Source organism: Patagioenas fasciata, chromosome 13, assembly GCF_037038585.1.
Source record: "Patagioenas fasciata isolate bPatFas1 chromosome 13, bPatFas1.hap1, whole genome shotgun sequence".
Classification (NCBI taxonomy): Eukaryota; Metazoa; Chordata; class Aves; order Columbiformes; family Columbidae; genus Patagioenas; species Patagioenas fasciata.
Genome location: NC_092532.1, coordinates 20,504,197 through 20,520,830, shown reverse-complemented (window position 1 = coordinate 20,520,830; position 16,634 = coordinate 20,504,197). Strand labels below are relative to the sequence as shown.

At 38.8% G+C, this 16,634-nt stretch overlaps 1 long non-coding RNA gene across 8 annotated transcripts in view; it reads right to left on the bottom strand.

The window, feature by feature from the left end:
• The window catches only part of LOC139829040 (uncharacterized), a 308,145-nt gene that overhangs the window by 64,593 nt on the left and 226,918 nt on the right, over positions 1-16,634 (bottom strand). For all 8 annotated transcript variants that reach the window (XR_011741255.1, XR_011741254.1, XR_011741249.1 and 5 more), the window contains one exon: positions 6,354-6,526. This is a non-coding gene — a long non-coding RNA (uncharacterized lncRNA). The remainder of the gene's footprint in view (positions 1-6,353; positions 6,527-16,634) is intronic.

Genomic DNA, 16,634 nt, shown 5'->3' with positions numbered 1-16,634 from the left:
TAGAAGTATGACTCCAAGAATCTAAATACATTCATGTATCGGCATGAACTTATTTCACAGTAAACGTGGAATCTTTTTACAATGACAGATGAATAACAGAACTTTGTTTGTTCTTTCCTATTGTATATAGATGCTCTCCATACTTGTGATCGTGCATATTTCACTGCATCACCCTGTTATGAATACTGGGATGTTCTGAAAAAAATGCATCTGCTCTTCTCAGCCATAAATTGTTGAAGCACCCAAGCTTTTTGTTCAAATTTTTCAACTGCAGAACAGCATTTTCGCAGACTCCCAGATGGATGTTTCCTTGTAATATTTTGATATGAAGCCATTTATTTCACTCTTATGTTGCTAATTCACATTTCCCTTAGGAGGAGGTCTGAGGACCTCTTCTTGAGAACAGATTGTATTAGCTAAATTCGTATTTTTCTCCAGAAGATAAAAGAAGTACTGCAGGTGGTTTTGTGCATACCGTTAATGTTAAGGCCATTTTTCTTAAGAACTTCAATTGTTGCAGAAAAGTAGAATGGTCTTGCCTTAAATTTAGAGACAACGTAGAAAGCTGATGGTTTACTCAGAGCTGTAATAGTATACATTAGCTGGAGAGGAGGTTTACAGAGTGTCTGTAACAAAGGGCAGCAACATGGAGCTTCAGGAGATCTAAATCGGGAGCATTTCAACTTGACATTTCATTTGTTTGTATAAATCACTGTGGAGCATGGTTGAGCACTCAAGTTAAAGCAACGCTTAGATTATCACATTCTGAAATCATGAGTAAGACTAATCAAATTGTCTAAATAATGTGAAGCAGTCTTATTTGGTGCTCTCCTAAAGTAATTACAGTGCCTAGTTGGTAATTTTCTCAATGTAATAACCTCACAAGCAATAGAAATATTTTTCATAATAAAAGGACATGGAAAGATAATAGGTATTTTGAAACAAAATCTGTTTGCAGGAATATTTATTTGCTGTCTGTACTAACACCTCTCATATTTTTAGTAGATTGCCTATAGAGAAGAATTCAGAACAAACAGTTAAATTTCAAAAATATAACAGTCATGTTTGCCTTCCGTTTTGTGGGTTTCATTTCCACACTGATTAAGTCAATAAGACTACTTCTAGGTGTAAGAACAAGAGAGAGCTTGAGTAGAACTCACTCTGTGGAAATATCTGCTTGATACGATGTCTATAGCACAGGAACTATTAAAAAGAGTTTTCAGAATATTTCATTTACACTTAGGCACATTCTCTGGGAATCTAAACTTGGGAGCCACTGAAAACACTGGGAAAGAGGTAAGGAATGAAAACTGACCTGTGCAGCCGCTCCACAACCCTGGGCACTGGGTTAGACAGGATGGCAAGGACGACAGCCCAAGTCCAAGCCCTAAAACCCAAGGATGTGATTCTTGTCAGAGTATTTTATCACTACCTCTTATCTTCTATCAACAAAATTACAGCTTGGGAAAATAAGATGGGAGGAAGCGGGAAAGATGAAACTGCTTTGGAAAGCTGAAACTGCTTTTGTCTCATGGCAAAACTGACTTTAGTGAAAATACGTTTCTGTGTATGTGATAGAAAAAAATAAGGAATAAATAGAAAGTTCAGGTTTTCACAGTTTGGCTGTAGATGAAACACATCCTGTACAGCCACAAAACTACACTGGAATAAGTGCCACTGGGAAAATTAATAACAGGAACAAGTGATGGCATGAGCAGTGGAACTAGTAAACCCTGTTTTTTATAGATTTAAGTTGTGTTCTTTGATTGTCTGGTGTTTAATATAGCAGAAGCTTCGCTTGCTTCTCTGAAGCTGCGCCTGCTTCAGCCTTTCCCTCCATGGTGGCATTAAACCGGCTTCTCACCTACTCCCTGCCTACATTCATCACATCTTTGGAACTCACAATTTTTTAGAATCTTATTATTTTTTAAATTTAGTTCAAGTTAGCCAACTGGACAGACAACCCTCCCTGCCCCATACTCAGGGTAAGACATTGTAAGACTTGGTTCCTTAAGCAGCAAGATTAAAAAATACCTGCAAGCATCTTCCCACTCTACCACAACTGAGAGGAGCTTCCATAAACATCTGCCCAAGTAATACATTATGCCTCTTCCAAACCTGCTTTAGCATTCTTCTTTTTCACCATGCTGACAACAAAACTGACAATGATAAGTTTGCTGGTGTCCTGAGACCACTGCTTATCTCACAGACCAAAAGTGCCTCATTTTTTCTTGTGGTTTTCAGTTTGTCCGTCTGTCCACTACCTCGTCTTGGTTGGATTTAGACTGCAAACACTTTGATACAGAGATCACCCTTTTACCCTATTTGTTTCTGCAGCAAGAACAAAATCATCCATGTCATCCATTCAATTAATAGATATTAATTATGTTAATATAAAGGCAGTTGAGCTGGATACTTGTTAGAATCATATAGTACTTATCACACTGACCTGCTTTCATTGATAAGGGACTGCCAGTTGTTCTAATGCACTGAATGAGATATTATTCATACGACAAACAAATCTGTCAAATACCTTTACCAGCCTGCCTAAATTCTAACAGAGTGTTTATCCAAAGTAAACCACTGCTTAAAGTTGGCAGACTCATTATTTTTCATATTAATATATGTATCAACTTGAGGGTTACTACTGAACTATTCTAGGCCTTCCTCTACAGATGGATTGATGATTGCACTTTGATTTATGGCTCATCAGCAGGACATTATTCACTAGGCCTTGATGACTCATTTATATCGGTCAGCACGTGCATTTGACTTGACAGAATCATTATCCACATTATCACCAGAACTCACACATGGACCTCTGCCTTCGCTCTGGATTTGACATTGGATTTGAAATCACTAAACACTATTCAATCCATTCCCCCTCAGACCCATGCTGTACTTACTGCCCACATTGCACTGCAGTCATACAGCACTGAATGCCCATCACATTCCCTTTTACACTCCAACAACGCTAACATTTTATGTCGGTTCCACATCACCTGACATGTGAGATGTTACATCTTTGTTTAAAGCGTCCAATGGTAAAAGACAAAACCTTGACATCATCGAGCTCTGCCACATTTTTATTTGCAGCAAATTGAAAATTCTACTGCACCTTCAGGACAAATTGTGTTCTTGTTTTATTTTATGCAGACAACCACACTCTATGAACTCATATTTGGTCAAATCTTTCCAAATCAGAATTTCTGAAAACCAAATTTCTTACAATCCAGAAAAACAGAAGCTCTACTCGAGCCTGTGAGGCTTTGGCTTCTACGCTCATAAACACTTCAAATGGCTAAATACTGAAATGGAGCGGCAGCAGAAGAGGATGAAGGTTGTCCCTCTTCTGCTATTTATCAGATTACCTTAACTGCTTCAGACCACAGTAAAGAACGAGGCACAGGAGCTCATAAGCATATACATTTCACGTTAGTGCATTTTGTCAGACAGCCTAGTAAAGGTAATGTTGTCTTTAAGCAGTCAGCAGCAAGAAATAACTGGGCAGACTTATTTCCCTTTCAGGCATTAGCCACATCCTGTCATCAAGGTGTTTCAGTGTTTAAACAGAAATACAAAGAGTGAGTGAAGATTCGAGAGATCATGTGAGAAATTACCTTCAGCTGAGCAACTAAGTGCTCATTTGCACAAACAGAATGGTCACTTTTCTATTGCTTCAGTCCTTCCTCCTGCTGCCTCTTTCAGTGATGCAAAACACGAGAGGTGAGAGAGAGCCAGGTTTATTTTTTGTAATTCTGAATGTCACAAGATCATTTCCAAAATTCAGATTATCACATCACCACTTCAGCTCCTAGAAACTCATTTATTTTCTGACCTGTTTTGCTATTTATGTAAAAAAGATGAATACTGTTACCTTAGCTGCCACTGCTTCTGTGTATCTATGCATAATATATATTTCAGTTTGAATTTATTACCATAAGCCCTAGGATTATAAAGATTTTGTTTCATGTGACAAGTTTTGCACCCATATACTTTTATTTATTGTGCAAGTTAAAGTATCCAGGAACTTAACTAACGATATATATATTTTCATGAAATAACCATGGCAACTGAACATACCCTACACTGAAGATATCCATCTCTCGAATATCATCTCCTGCTAGATCTTCTTTAGCTCACTCAAACCTCACCATGACATTTTCAGCATCCAAATAAACTATGTATCACGTTATGTACTCTTAAAGTTATAAGACAAAAAACCATAAAAGCTAGTTTCAAATTACAGTCATACAGGTATCTAAATAATCATTCTATAATGTTTAAGAACCAGGATTTCATCATGGTAACAGCTCAGTCTAAAGTAAAGATGCATGTAAATTACAGTGATGGGATTGTCTGTGTTGTTACTCAGCAGTACAAACCAAAAATGCCAGACACGCTCTATATATACTATGAGATGGTCTTGCCAGATGTTAGAAAACATAAAAAAGTAAAACATGGAAATCATTGTTTACTCCTCTTATTAAGATAAATTATTATTTTTTATTTAATATGCCTAAATTTTCTAATTATTTTGCCAGTAACTGCTAAGAGAGTCCATCTAAATCTATTAAGGTTCATAAGATGTATTCCACTCCTCATAGGGCACTTAAGCAACCTGAATTAGCCTTGCAAGACAAAACCTCTGCTCATTTTTTGAAAATTGTAATAATTGTAAGTAATTGGTTTTTTTAATAACATTTATGTAAACAATCCTGACTATAACTGACTAATTTTTCTGACGTTTTGCTTTTATTTTTCTTGTGACATTCAAATCAGGCTCAGAAGCAGAAGCCCTCATGATAACGATAAAAATTCCAATGCTACCTTTATATGCATCTCATTTTCACAAGACTTTTCTCTTGCATGAGGTTATTCCCTTATATCTGGGAAAACCAAAAGAGAATTGTTCTCCAGTAGGCTGAGCCATTAGGATGAAAATGCTGTCTTCTGAACGAGGCTGATACTTAATCTTTATCACTGTATTGATTGAGTAGGGTTGTGAGATTTACCCATATTCAGTTTAGTTGCCTGACAGACAAAACAGAAAGGGGAGAAACCTACATCAATCAAACAACATTTGTTTTGAAAAAAATTCATCTGAAATTAAAAACTAAACCACAATATTTTGGCTGTCTAGGGAGAGGTAAAAATCCTGAAAAGTTCATTTTGGGAACTAAGAGGAAATAAAATGCCAGGATTGTCAAGTTAGTAGTTTTTCTTAGTCCCTAGCTCAGCATTTCATACCCTCAGGACATAGACTCGAGACCAATTTATATGACAGGGTGATCTGCTGAAGAACTAATATATGTGATGAAAATGGGGGAGACTGAAAAACTGTCTTTACCCATTTGTGTTTCAGCCTGAAGCCTCCCTATCATCTTAACACTGTGTCAGTCTTTAAGAAACTGCCAGATAGTCTAGTTTGGTAATTAGCTGAAAAGACAAAGCCTAAAGGTCAATTAGCCTAGGAGGCAAAGGCTAATTGCAACTTGTCTTCGGGAGACCAGATGGGAAAAGTTACGGCCAATGACCAGTCAAAGGTGCTCATCCAAAGTTTCAGAGAGGATTTAGCGTGAGGAGGAGGGAGAAAGGAGTGGGAGTTATGGCTGGCTTTCTTTTTTTCTACTTGGAGAGTTAAATTACACTGGGAGTTGAAAAAAAACCATGACTCATCTTGAAGGATTATTTTAAAAATGAGACAGATTCACAGCTCAAACCAATCCTACAACAAGTCCTTTCTCTGCCTGAGAAGGCTGAATTAGGAATGCCTGAGGAGAGCTTCCACCTTCACAAAACTCTTCTAATCATCATTTTTGCTAGTTCAAGGGATTATAATCTTTCCATTTTTTCTAAGGCAATCAAACATTTACTGGAGCAGAAACTATAAACTGAGTATTCCACTTCTTAGTGGAAGATTCATTCTCTGGATCCAGACAAGCCCAAGCGAACCATGCAAAGTAGACTAGTTATATTTGAGGAAGAATTAGCTAACACACCACGGGGATGGGAAGCAGGTCCCAGAACTCTGCTTGTTCATTTAAAGTGAAATGCATGCAGTGAAACCATTTCAACGGAAGCGTTTAAGAGTACTGAAAGCCAATATACTCTACAGTCTAGTGCGTTAAGCAATAAACACTGGAGTGCCCTAAATGCTGACTTGTCAGATTCTTCCCTTATTCTTGACCTCAACATCTTTTCCCAGCTGAATTAATTTGGCAGGCTCAAGCAGTCTCAAGATGAACAATACTTTGTTTTTCTAGGAATTTGCTGTTCAATGCACTTCAACTTATTTTGTCCCGCTGTATTGCATAGACTACTCTTGTGTAGTTTCTAAATGTTTAACTTGCCTGTCAGGCCTCAGACGTCCACAGAAGCCTGGAGTCGTTTCCACAGGAACACACTCTTCCATTGAGAAGGCATGACCAGATTGGTTTTTTGGGGTATTATCTTTGTAAGGCTTCACCTACATGGTTTTGCACCAAAACTGGGTCTCTCTGTTGGCATCTCAGCCTTCCTTTTCCTGTTAAAGAAGAAAAAGGTATTTTAATAGCAAATCCTGGTCCCTAAGATTTTCCCTGTACTGTGTGAAGATTATGTATGTAGCTATTGCCATTTAAAATCAATGAGCTTCTATGTCTTCAGTGTTCTCTACATAAAGTTTTGATCAGTTCGACATTAAGTACAGTCACAGAATCACAAAATTGTTGAGGTTGGAAGGGACCTCTGCAGTTATAATAATATAGTAAGGAAGAAAGGCACTTAAGACCTGCCAGGTTTCTCCTTCCCATACTTTACTGAATGATTAGCAAAGTTCAGTGGCTCCAAACTGGCATGAAGGTGTTTAATGTCAGAGCTTAATAATACAGCATACATTAAAAGTATAAATACAACATTTTTGGAGCTTAAAGGAAAATATTTGCCCAAGACAAGTTAAAACTATGTAGCCGTATCATCTAGCATTTTGCTGGATATAAAATGACCCTTTAAAGCCTTCTGACATTCTCCTCGAAGCTGAGGATTGAGGCTATGACCTTTTCAAAGCCTTCCAAAGAGCTTCACAATCAACCAACTCTTATAGAGAAAGTTTCATTAGAAACCAAAGACTTTTTTGATAAACATGGTTGCACAGTTGCCCTCCACGAAAAACGGGCAAAATCACTTCTTACTATTTGAAAAACAAACAGTTGTTGTTGCTGAATGAGTTCAGAAGACTTGTTTTGTAATTTGAACTCAGCCTTCAACACAGGAGGGGAAAACATCTCTGTGAGGGGTTTGGGGAGGCTGGGGAAAGTCCATCCCTGGAGCTGCTAAAAGGACTGGAGAAGCCCTGAGCAACCTTCGCTGGCTGGACCCACATTTGTAAGAGTTGGACTAAGTGACATCTAGAGATTCCCACCACCATAAATTAAACCACCAGCTGAAATTAGCATCCTTCTTCTTCTGTATTTACAATGCTAGGAAGGGAAAAGACTACTTGTAGGTGTTGAGTTGCTAAAGATAAGTGATCTGCAGAAAAAGAATCTGTCAAAAAATGGATAGGATAGGATAGGATAGGATAGGATAGGATAGGATAGGATAGGATAGGATAGGATAGGATAGGATAGGTCTGAAATCTGAAACTTGACACTACAGATGTCGTCTGTCAAAAAGGGGGGGGGGTTCCCACTTGCACATACTCAGATCATTCAATACAAGAGCTGTACAGAGCTACAAAGCAGCTTCAATGCTGTAGAAGGCATTCCTGTGGGCTGCTTGCTTAAATATCAAAATAAACCACTCCTCCAGAAGAAACGAAACAATCTATTTGGCAAAAGACAGCATTCAGTAAATAAACTTATGCAGTAACACAGCAAATAATCTGAAGGATCATGATGGAAATATCACTTCTTTCTGTTTATTTTCCTCTTGCTTTCTGACATCTCTTTTTCTCCCCTGAAGACTTCTTTTCCATTATTTTAGTATGCATTAGACAAAGCCTTGGATCCCTAGGCTTCAACAGAGAAGCCGCAATCTCATTTTTCTATTAACAGTACCATTTTTGTTTTTGTCAGTCCTTCTGTCCTGAAGATGCCAGAGCACAGCATTCGTTTTCGCAGTCATTTGTGGCGCACAGGCCAGCCCCGGGCAGGGCGCAGTGTTTGCACACACGCTGCCGTGGCTGCCGCTGCTGGTAACGCCATTGCAGAATCCCTTTCTTTTATTCCCTAGTTTTGTCAATCAAAGCAGTCCACTCTGTGTCACCATATCGAGTGCCAATCTGCCCGGTTTGTTAGAAACCTGGCCAGCAGTGAGTTTTCCTGTGCTAACATCCTAGAGAGGCTTCTCCTCCTTGCCTTACTGATGGGCTGCCAGCTCCAACTTCTTTTCCTCGTGCAGGATATACATCTAAAGTTTTTCCCTCCTCATTTCTTAGAAGACGTGCTGTTATCAATAGGATGCTGTCACTGGTGGTACTATCTATCTGTATCCAAGTGTAATTTCCCCAGGTAGGAAACACTTTCCAGCTGGGGATTGTTGGAATATGGCATATTATACCTGCTTCTTGCACATCCAGAGGTCCCTGTGTTGATGGTGGAAATACATTACTATAGTGCTGCTCACACTGACAGTACACAGACTCAGGATAATACACATTCACTTCCTTTTATTGGCATTGCTAATTGTGAAAGGGAGTTGATTAAGCAGACAGTTTTGTTCTCAATGTTAGCTCAACCCTTATTAAACCCAGTGAGAGTGGCAAAGCAAGCATCAATGCATGTACATTATAATAATTTCACAACCGCTGTCTTCTAGAAAGAGAATCACGGCTACTCAGGGGAAAAAAACAGTCACGGTAATTTTTGTTCAATGAAACGGCTACGGGAAATTCAGCTACAAACGATCATTTTCACTCTGTGACAAGGTACAGCAGCCTTCAGCACAGCACCCTGCCCATCGCTGGGGCCGGCAAATCTCAACTCTGCTCAGGTTTACAAAGAGCTTGGAAGATTGACAGCTTCCACAGCAGAAGAAAACACCTGTCATGTGGACAACTTAGTGGAAACAAAACGAAATCATCGAAAAAGAAACTTAGTACGAAAACATCTCTGTGAGGAAATAACTTAAAAACAGAGAGGGTTTCTGTGTTTATTAGTAGGCCTTGTTATATCTCCCCATTTAAATAATCTCCTTTACACGGTTCAAAAATACTCTTTCAAGAAAGAGTGTAAGATGGGACTGCTCCTGTAGAGCAGATTACCAGTCCTAGTAGGGTAAAACTTCGGGGACAAGCAGAAGTGATTCCATCAGAGGAAAAATACGGTGCTTAGTAGCACTGCATAAGCTCTGAGGGCAAAAGTGCACAACTCCCCTCAAGCACATCCAGTGGCCTGTGACTCACACAGACTGAAAAAGAGCAGATTGAACTTCTGAAGAGGGTTGTTTGAATCACTTAATTCCCATTCCCAGGTTCGCGATCAACGGGGACTAACAAGAATGACTCAGGTAGTGTCTGGGAGGTGGCAAAGTCTGGGGTATTTCGTGGCCGCTGACCCTTGCTGGTAAACCAACTGGGAGATGACAGAAATATTTTACGGCTTCTTTTCTCACTTAAGCACAGAACCTGTCAACATTCTGGCTTTCTCCATGTTGCTCTTCATCTGTCAAGAACAGGGAGGTTCCCAGGAGTTTTTCCCTCTTGCACAGCAATGGATGAAATGCTCCCATAGCAGTGCAAAGGGAGGGCTGGGAAGTTCGAAGCATTTGCTGAGCTCTTTAGGACAGGTCTGATCCTGGCAGACCCATTCTTAAGACCCACTCAACTCTTTTGATTTATTCGTCACTGGAACCAGATTTAATTGGAGAAGAGAGAAAAGAAGAGGAACCTTTCAAAAGGTTTTGGACAGTCCGGGGTTCATTCTTACCCCCTCCTAGTTTAGCAGTAGGAGAAGGAATTTCTGTAAACCAGAGATGTGCCAGATTCAGTCAGAACTTCTTTTCCTTCTTCTTTTTACACTTACAAAAGTTGTACAAAAAAGAAGAGTGGTGCATAACTTTGAGCAACTGGCTGGCACTGAAACATGGGATATTGACCCCTAAATCCCAGACGCTCGGAGTGGCACAGGGAGCAGAAATGCTCCTGCGGAGATTGACCAACCTGAGCTTCCAGTGTCCCAGACCAGCTCCTTGACAGACGCGTGCATATCTCCGTTCTGCAGTCTGCACTTTAAATATACCCTAAAGGCAAATTTAATCTCTTTGATTTAGCTTTCTCTCAATAATTTAGTCACACACGTCCTTACACAGCACATCCACTCACTCACACGCATAAACAAACAAATGAAGGAATGAAAACCTATGAATTAATCAGGCTATTTCCCTGAAGACTCTGAAAGAAGAAAGCGAGATAAATTGTAAATGATATTTCTATTTGGGAGGCAGCTGGATTTTATCACGATGGGGCCATCCAAACATATAAATATCTGAGATGAGAAGGAAGAAGATGAAATGAAATGGATGGAAACATTTGTGCTGTCAGTAAGATGAAAGAATAAAGTTGTGAGTGCAACAGAAAATGATTCTTTAAATTAGACCCATATCCTCAGCATCATATTTAATATCCTTTCCACTAACCTACCCAGAAACTATTTTGCTACTCTCGAACTTCAGCTTCTCTTTTCTACAGCAATGGTGCTTCAATGCATAATGAACAAGTCATGCCCAACAGCGAACTAATGCGGCTCACAGCAGCCTAAGGTGAAGTTGGTACTTGCATTTCATTGTCATTTGGCAGCACTGCCCATTTGAACATGGATACAGCTATTTACTGACCATTAAAATACTTATATATATTTTAAATATGAGCCTGTGTCTTCAAATTGTATTTATAAAAAAGACATTCATTTCTATTCCATATATGATCAACTTAGTCCCAGAAAGAAACTTCGGGCAATTACTGCATTTAAGCACAACAGAATTCTGATTCTTTAACTCAGACCTGTCTCATTTTATCAATATTCTCTAAATGGTTATTTTCTGCCCCCTACACTATACTTTTAAATTACAGGTACACAATGAATGTTTAAAATGAGTAAACAGGAGACTGAACTTGTTTTTCTAGTAAAGCATTTCCTGAAGAAAGAACAGTAATAATTTCAAATTACTCCCAGGAGTAAAAACAAACAAACAAACAAAAAACAGAATAAGTGATCTCAGAATAACTTAGAATAACTGATTTTGGGGGAAAAATATCCCAAAGAATTATAACAGTTTTGTAAGTGGTGATGAGTGTGAAGTAGACAATTTATGGCACACGGCATATGCTTTGGAGCTGGAGAAAACTCTTTTTCAACCAAAGCAATTACAGACTCTTCTATCAACAGAAACAGACACTTCATCAGAAAGGCAGATTTCTTTGTGTAGGTAGGCAGAAGACATAATTTCAAAATGGTATCCAGATGGGGTATAAACTGGGAGTGAGCCTCCTAAAGGAGTCGACAGTATGACGTCCACTGACTGCCCACTGCCTGATTTACAAACATATTTATTAATGTTGTATTAAGTTTCTGCCTGAAGAAAAAGAAAACAAACATTTGGAATCGATCACAATTTACAAGTAGAGCCTCAAATATTTAGTCTAAGGTTGTATTAGTTACTTGTTTATAATTAAACAAACAAGATCCGAATTACCACAACAGTTCCATTAATTTTGCTTCTGGAATACAGAGGTGAGCAAAGGTTAGAGCGTTCTGCATCTAAACGTTTAGAAGTTTGATTATGGAAATGAGAGGAAATGCTAACAATCACGAGGTAAGTTCAAACCCTTAAAAGAGATAACGCTCACTTATCTCTTTATTGTGCATGCCTGTTTTTATCTCTTCACAGTCCTTTCCCTCTATGATCTGCAGAGGTGATCTTTTCACCCTGTTAAATCATCCTTATCAAGTCTCCTGAATGCAATAACCTCTTTGGCACATTACCTATCTTTTCGGATTTGTATTTAATATATTGTGTTCTGCTTTCGGGTTTTTTTTCTTGCTAGGAGGTTACTCCAGAGCTCAGACTTGTTGATTACTGATTGATTTCACAATTACTTTGTGCTATGGGTTGTTTTCATCTGTGTGTCTGATTCTATTGCAAAACGGACACAACTTTCAAAAAAGTAAAAAAAGAAAAAGGTAAAAATAAAATAAAAAAGTTTTTTAAAAAGAAAAAATTACTGTTTTTTTTTCTTTTACTCTCTCCCATGTATAGACAATTGAATTGTGCATACATTATTTCAGATTGGCAAAACCTCAGCTTCCTAGATATTTTTATGAAACAGAAGAGTATTCTGTACATAACAGATTCCTCATCAGACAAATGACCTTAAATCCTCTCTGTCCATCACCCATTTCATTACAGTGTTGTAGGATGAGCTTTGTCCACTATATCTTGAATTCAGATGGTCTACCAAGCCCAACAATAATCACGGAATCCCAGAATGTCAGGGGTTGGAAGGGACCTGGAGAGCTCATCCAGTGCAATCCCCCCATGGAGCAGGAACACCCAGCTGAGGTTCCACAGGAAGGTGTCCAGGCGGGTTTGAATGGCTGCACAGAAGGAGACTCCACAACCCCCCTGGGCAGCCTGGGCCAGGCTCTGCCACCCTCACCATGAAGAAGTTTCTTCTCAAATTTAAGTGGAACCTCTTGTATTCCAGTTTGAACCCATTACCCCTTGTCCTATCATTGGTTGTCACCCAGAAGAGCCTGGCTCCATCCTCCTGACACTCACCCTTTAGATATCTGTAAACATTAATGAGGTCACCCCTCAGTCTCCTCCAAACTAAAGAGCCCCAGCTCCCTCAGCCTTTCCTCATAAGGGAGTAATATTTTTTTGGCTGTTATTTTTAAACACTTAATTGGCAGCTGTAGCATCAAAAACATCAAAGTGGTTTCTATTTGGATTTTTATTCGGGTCAAAAATAGGTACTGGCTTTTCAATAAAAAATTCCTTTTCAGCTGAAACTCGACTGCATTTTCAAACTATGAGCATGAAACAGCTAAAACAAGCAATATAGAAACAGCTGAGCAATATACCTGGCGTTTATCAATACACATATAGGCAGCTCTTTGTCTAAAGGCACTCTGATCCTTCCAACTCTTTACGCCTCTGACGCCTCTTTACAAGAGCACTATCCCAGCAGAATAATTTGTTTCCAGGTTAAAATAAAAAACCCACTCATAATAATACATTGCACAAAATTTCCCAGTACAGTTTGATCGGCACAGGCACAGTGAGGGAATTGAAGCCATTCTTTCCAGAGTAGTGACAAAACCTTCCACTGGAGGGAACAGCGCTGTGTTTGGGATAGAAAATGTATGCTGACCAGGAGAGCCATGCTTTGAGACCACTAGTATTCCCATTGTTATGGACATCTACCAAAAGATACATTAAATTTAGCTGTGGAGAATTAAGGATCATTTTAATACAAAGCCTGTTTCATTGCAGATGGGTCAAGTAAAGATTTAACTGAAAAAGCAGGTATACAAAATAACTGCTATAAAGGCATTTTTGTTAATATCTCTAGTTCACAAATATAGCAAAGCTTTAAAAAAATATTTAAAAAAAAACCAGAATTTCTTAAAAGAACCCACATATTTGGGTGGAAAAAGAAGAGGGATACTGGGAATACAAAAAGTATTGTTAACACTCAGATAATCTTCTCCAGTCCTGGCTGATGCTGCCTCCCATTACCCTCTCAGCACTGATAACAGCCACACATACAGGAACTCTCATTGTATGGATGTAGTTAGTCCTTCCACACATTGGAGAGATTTGGCCCCTCACCACAGCCTCGCAATGGCACCAAATGAATGTGGTATCTGAGATCAGGGGGCTTCGTCTGGCCCCATGTGTGCAATACAAAAGCAGGAGAGACGCCAAAACTCACACACTTAAACCAGATGAATAGTCTCATTGACTTCAATAAATATACTGGTATGAAAAGAAATACTAAGAATTTGGCTCAATATGTGGATTTTTCCATCCAATATGTTAGGTTTTCCTGTTCTTTCAAAATAAAAAAGCACTTTGGATTTCCTTGGTATTTATGATAATATAAGCAGAGGCTCTACAGCTCGCCAGAAGAAATGAATTCTTTATCTTTACATCCACAATGCTATAAGTAGCACTTTTAAAATTCATAGACAGGCTTCCTATGCGATTAATTAATAGCATTAAGAAAGAGAATTTTGGTATTTTTACCATTTCTGTGTCATGTTCTACAGCGAACTGTAGGGTGGTAATACAAGAATAATTTAGAGATAAATCAGCATAATAATTAGAAGCCTAGAAGTCTTTATAGTGTTTTTAATATTTATGCTTGATAAATATTGCTCTATTTGTCAGCTTATGCAGTATAAAGTGAAACTTAATGTAAGAACATTATTAGCATAAAATCAGCATAATGAGTAAAAAGCAAAACACAAAGGTAATCAAAAATAACAGAGGTTGTTTCCTCTTGCCTCTCTCAAAGGACATACTTTACACCCAAAAATATGTGTTATGGAAAACAAATTTCATTTAAATTAATTATGAGCTTCTATTATAGCTGTGAAAAATGGGGATCTTTTAACAGTTCTTCCAGAAACCGCTTTTTTTATCTCTTTCAAACTTCTTCCACACAGTCTGGCCACTCAAAGAATGAGATCTTTTTGGTCACATTACTTACGAAAAATGTATTTTAGAAAACAGAACATTGCAAGACCATTTAGCTCTGAGTTAGGGATGATATTAAAATGTTGTATAAAGCCAAAGAGACCACAGATTCATATCTTTAGACACTAGCAAAAAATGGCAAACAGCAACAGGCGAATGATGGCGTTATCTGCACAGAGAGACCTATCAGCCAAATAAAGTTTTAGGTGAACATAACATTTTAAGCCTGAAGTTGCATGTTTCAAAGTTCATGGAGCCCAACTGTGATACCAGATACCCAATGCTTATTTTTGCTGGCTTGTGCAGCTTCGTAGTGATACTCAAATCTCTCTTTTCGATCTACTTCGACTACAGCTTCCCCAAGTTTGTCCTGTGCCAGTGAAACCCATGGCCTCATAACCACCGCTTTGAGACAAGGGCAATGACCACCAGGGATGAGAGCTGGCAGGGGTGAGAGAGAATGGCAGGACTCCAGACCATCCCTGCAGCTCCTCTGCTATGACCTGTACCAGATTTATGAGGGAAAACATTGTAAGACTGGTTAAACCTGGCTAAAAGGGGCTTCAGAACTATTAAGCCACTATTCCTTGGGAATAAATCTAAGAAACAGTTAACCTTCTTTCTGGTATCAGAAGCTGAGACAACAGCAAACATCTGCCCAGAATATATATTTACTAGATGATCTTTCAAGGTCCCTTCCAATCCCTAACATTCTGTGATATATCAATTAAGGCCTGAGAATGGAAGAGCATCACTTGGACAGGTTTTGAGAAGATTTTTTTATCTCTGAAAGACAACAGAGGGGAGAAGCTGTGCACACAGATATCTTTAGGCACATAACTTTCATTCTATGAGCTGTGCAGGTTGCTTCTGCTGTAGTTGGTACAAGGAGTCCAGGTCCTAAAGTCACTCACAAAGTCAGATTTCCCTGGCAACACAGACAGTAAAACACAACTTGGAATTATTGTGGTTTTTTTTCTAATACTATTATTTTTATGGTACCCACTATAGTATTAGTCATCAGAACGCAATTCATGGTTTACCCTGAAAACTGATGATCCTCTTCACTCCACCAGTATTTGTAAGATGTACTAATTACCAAGGTAAGGATTTGTGGAAGAGATCTGGAAATAACAGAAATAAGCCTTTTAGCAGGCACGGTAATTATGCAGACACAACAGATGCTAATAACAATTTTCATTTCTGTGGAAAAATGATAAAGGTTTAAAAGCACAATAACAAAGAGGCGTAAGAAGAGCACAAGGGGGCGTAGATGACATGAGACAAGGTACGTGCGATCACAATTGCTAATTTAAAAAGAACTTTCACACTGGAATAATCTCAAAACCATCTCCTCAACAGCAATCTGTTTGCCTTTCATGCTATTTTCCTGCTTCCTGTTCTTCCGGTTTGGCTGTTTGCCACCCCTGTTTTCGGTCATAGGCAAAATGTCAGACCAGGTATAAAACTTAAATATCTGCTTACTAATAATTCTCCCGGAACCCTTCTGAATACTTTGAATTTTTGTCTCTGTCATCCTGGTAAACTCAAGCTATTGCATAGAATTCTTTTAACAGCTTCACGGGGTAGGGTGTTGTTTCTAAGCTCATGTCCCAAACCACTCCGTGTGCTATGTTCAGTTCCACTGCAGAAGTGGTTATATACCAGTTACATACCTAAGGAGACTCCAGTGAAAACGCACATACACAGAGCAAGAGACAAGTCTTCAAATTACCACCAGGCTCAGTGTTTAATATAATGAGTGACAGAATTGAAGTTCATAGCTCCACTTGTGTTAGTGGTAGACTTCCTGTTAAGTCCAAAAAATTGTTCATTAAGATAATTGAAGTTCTGGGCCATCTCACCCATCAATCAGTCTTTCTTCTGAGTACTTAACGGTTATTGCTGAATAGACCCTGAAATAACCCATTAACTCAGCACAGGTTTGC